The sequence below is a fragment of the Pinus tabuliformis genome, chromosome 6 (assembly GCF_031772625.1).
Source record: "Pinus tabuliformis cultivar Carrire ecotype Pingquan chromosome 6, CPIR1, whole genome shotgun sequence".
Lineage (NCBI taxonomy): Eukaryota > Viridiplantae > Streptophyta > Pinopsida > Pinales > Pinaceae > Pinus > Pinus tabuliformis.
In genome coordinates this window covers 189,218,716-189,222,817 of record NC_142292.1, presented here as the reverse complement: position 1 = coordinate 189,222,817, position 4,102 = coordinate 189,218,716, and the positions used below count along the sequence as shown (strand labels likewise).

At 37.2% G+C, this 4,102-nt stretch overlaps 1 pseudogene; it reads left to right on the top strand.

Annotated features, from left to right (window-relative positions):
• The first annotated feature begins 877 nt into the window (after positions 1-877).
• On the top strand, positions 878-2,569 carry LOC149258096 (phospholipase A(1) DAD1, chloroplastic pseudogene; annotated as a pseudogene).
• The last annotated feature ends 1,533 nt before the right edge of the window (positions 2,570-4,102 follow it).

Sequence of the window (4,102 nt, the reverse complement as noted above, 5' to 3'; positions counted from 1 at the left end):
TAATGGACATGAAAATAAGAAAATGCTATTAAACTTACACAGAAATAATTAATTTAATTGATTTTGATCATAAATTCAAAAACCTATGATAATTGTGTTTGGTAGGTTCACTCTAAGAACCATGGAGACTTGGAGATAGACTTGAACCGGTAAGGTATTACTTCTGGCCTGCTGGCTTAACCATGGAGATTTGGAAATAGACTTGAACCGGTAAGGTATTACTTCTGGCCTGCTGGCTTAATCATGGAGACTTGGAGATAGACTTGAACCGGTAAGCTCAACTGTGGACCTTGGTTTAGAGAAATTTGAACTTGTAATTTTTTAAAATACTCGACCAATTGAAATCACTCTTTTTCATTTATAGATTATTAAATTTATTAATATATTCGAATATATTCTAAATAATTAAATTACAATGTTTACTTCCATATTTTAAATTTAAAAATTAATAATTTATAACTGTTCTGTTATGATGGTTCAGTCTGATGGATACGACCGAGGCAAAAAGAAAATGAATGCGATGAAGGGTCGTTTAACTCTGATGGATTTGACGCGTATTTCGAAAACACGGAGGAAGAAGAAGTCTTCATATGAAAGTTCATGATATCCAATATCTTTGACCGCCCAAAATCAAAATGGCTCCTCCATCTCATTGACTTTTTCCATAATTTAGATTTCTGTTTATGCTCTTTGCATTCTCGGGCATATAACACGTTGTATTGGAGCTCAAATCTTTGCATTCTCGGGCATATAACACGTTGTATTGGAGCTCAAATCTTTGCATTCTCGGGCATATAACACGTTGTATTGGAGCTCAAATATTTCCCAGCGCAGTCGGCCGAAAATTTCTCAAGTTGTAGCGGTTGTAGGGCTCTGTATGCATCCTGCTGTGTCGTTTAAAACCCCAACGTCGGCGATTAGGGTTTGTACTAATCAATTATACTCTCGCCGAGCTGCTCTCTCTAGATTTTCCGCCTTTCCCAATGGCAACGACTCCCTCCACATTATTGCACAGACGAAGCCCGAGCCACTCCGACAAAGAGTTGTCGCGGTGGCCACAGATCATAAGAGCAATAATGGAATCGAGCCATTGAAGAAAACTCTGGATAACTTAGCTAAATTATGGGGATATTCATCCAACGAGACTCTGGAGGTCAGATCCGTAGGCAGCCCGATAGAAAAGCTGATTGCCCAGGATAGAATCTTGAATGATTCCATCAAATCGCCCAAGCAAAAGCTGGGGGAGAAATGGCGGAAGTATCAGGGATGTAACAACTGGGAAGGCCTGTTGGACCCCTTGGATGAGAATTTGAGGCGAGAGATTGTCAAATATGGGGATTTCGTCCAGGCCACCTACAACGCCATGGATTTTGATCCTCGCTCCGAAGAATATGGTTGTTGTAAGTACAGCGAGCACTCGTTGCTAGAGCAAGCGGGGCTCAAGAACTCTGGTTATAATGTGACGCAGCACATCCATGCCACTTCAGGAATCCAGCTTCCCGGGTGGTTAACGCAGAGGTTTTCGTCGGATGGATTAGATTGGGTGTCCAGACGAAGCAGCTGGGTGGGCTTCGTGGCCGTCTGCAACGACGAGAAGGAGATCAGCAGGCTTGGGAGGAGAGACATCGTTGTGACGTACAGAGGAACCGTGACGCCATTGGAATGGGCAGAAAATCTAAAGAGCGTTCTCACGCCCGCAGTGACAAAGAGTAAAAGCAAAAGAAAAAGCCCTGATTCTGGGCGTTGTTCGCAGCCTAAAGTGGAGAGTGGCTTTTGGAGTCTGTTCACTACCAAGAACCCCGAAGGACAAAGTGCTTCGGATCAGGTCTTGAACGAGGTGCGGCGGCTGGTAGAATTGTACGAGGGCGAAGAAATTAGTATTACAATTACTGGTCACAGCTTGGGTGCAGCCTTGGCTGTTCTAACGGCTTACCAGATTGGGCAAGAGCTCAATTCCAACGAGAATGCTGCAGGCAAACCCAAAATTCCAGTGACCGTGTTTTCTTTCGGCGGGCCACGAGTCGGTAACCGTGTCTGGGCGAATAAAATGGACGAAATGGGATGCAAAGTCCTTAGAATAGTCAACACCCACGATGTGGTCACCAAGGTTCCGGGCCTGGTGCTCAACCAGCGCTGCATGATGCAGCAGCAACCCTCAAAAAATGTGGTTGTGTCGAAGATCTTGGACGTTCTGGACAGGATGCCGTGGGCTTACTGTCATGTTGGGACCGAGCTTCGTGTGAACAATAAGCATTCTCCATATCTGAAACCCGATGCAGACATGAGCTGCTGTCATGATCTGGAAGCGTATCTCCATCTTGTGGACGGTTACCTGAGTTCCAACTGTCCATTCAGATCCACAGCTAAAAGAGACATCGTGAGGCTTTTGATGAATCAGAGATCCAATGTCCTTCTCAAGCCAAAGCCATTAAAGAAGAAAGGTTCAACCAAAAGTAAATCATTGTTTAGAGATGAGATCTCCAACTTCCTGGTGAAGCCAAACATATTATCTGACAGTCGGCCCGATGATTCAGGCAAGCGTGGAGACGCTCGGCCCCGAATGTATTAATGCATGCTCATAAATCGAATATTCATTCCTAATCTACACTCTGATGTATTAGTCTGATATTCATTCCAACCTCTAAATTATGTATATTTGGTAGTATATATATAGAGAGGTTATGTCTATTTGCTAGGATATATATACGGCGATTCTTTTAATTGTCGATATTGTGAATATTCTCTGAAAAATAATTGAAGCTAAGAAATAATTGATTCACAAAACAAATTTTATTCACAATTTGATGTGTACCATATATATATGAGGCCACCCTTATCCCGATTGTAGGTTCAATGAACCCGCTGACATGGAAGTGTGGACCCATCATTTTATCTCCGTTTATACTGACGGACGTTAATATTGATTATGAAATTATTTTCACCGGAGAATGGTGCTGGCGGAAACTTTCTCACGCCGCTTCTTTCGCTCGAAGTGTATTACAAATGTATTGTCCTTTACGAATCGGGGAGCTAGAGAGATAAGATATGCACGTGCCTTCAGCTTTAATCGCGGAGCTCCAGAGATCAGATATCCACGTACCTTCACGTGGAGAGAGATTGAGGCTCTTCCGGTCTTCACTTTATAATTTAATAAAACTCACTCCCCTTAACTGCGCAATCGGAATTAGTTTTTTTTTTAAACTAACATATTTTATTTTCTTGGTTTCTGAGAGAATTAATTTAATTTTTATTTTAAAAAATATTAATATAATAATATTTTAAATTTTTTTATTTCTTTTATACATATTATTTATTTTTTATTTTAAAAATTAATAATAATATTAAAAAATTATTAATAATAAATTTTTATAAATATATATATATATATAATATTATTAAATAATTTATAAATATCTAAATATTAAAAAACATATTAAACCATTTTTATTTTATTAATTATTATTTTAAATGTTTTTTGTTTTTATTAATTTTTTTTGTTACTATAAATATAAATATAGATATATAAAATATGGTTTATTATATACTTAAAAAGAAACTTATTAAAATTATACATTTCAATTATATGAATTTTTAATTTTGTATGTGGGAACATTATTGAAGACTAAATCTTATAAAGAGGATATTTTCACATTTTTTTTTTTACAAATGTGTATATTGTTTATGTCATGTCATCATTATTTCTTTATTGTCTTTTTCAATTTTAAAAGGGGAAAATCCAATATTTTCTTTTTCAACATTCCAAAAATAGAAATCTTATGGTTGTCAATTTTTATGTTTAAAAGACTATTCATTTTCTTTTTCTCTAAAAGATTTATAACATTAAGATATATTTCTTATAAGTTCTGACCTATTTAATGATAATGATTCTATTAATTATTAAAAATAGTTTTTTGATCCAAGTATTAAATTTATTTAAAATTTTCATGTTTCAGCTTCATTTAGTTTGGAAGAATAGGAGCATCGAGGATGAAAACCACTTCCTCTTAGAGTGCCCTGCATACAACCACATTAGATCTCAATTTCACAACCTTTGTTACAATACTGACCTTCCTAGCCTTTTACAATGCCAAAATTATAGTGA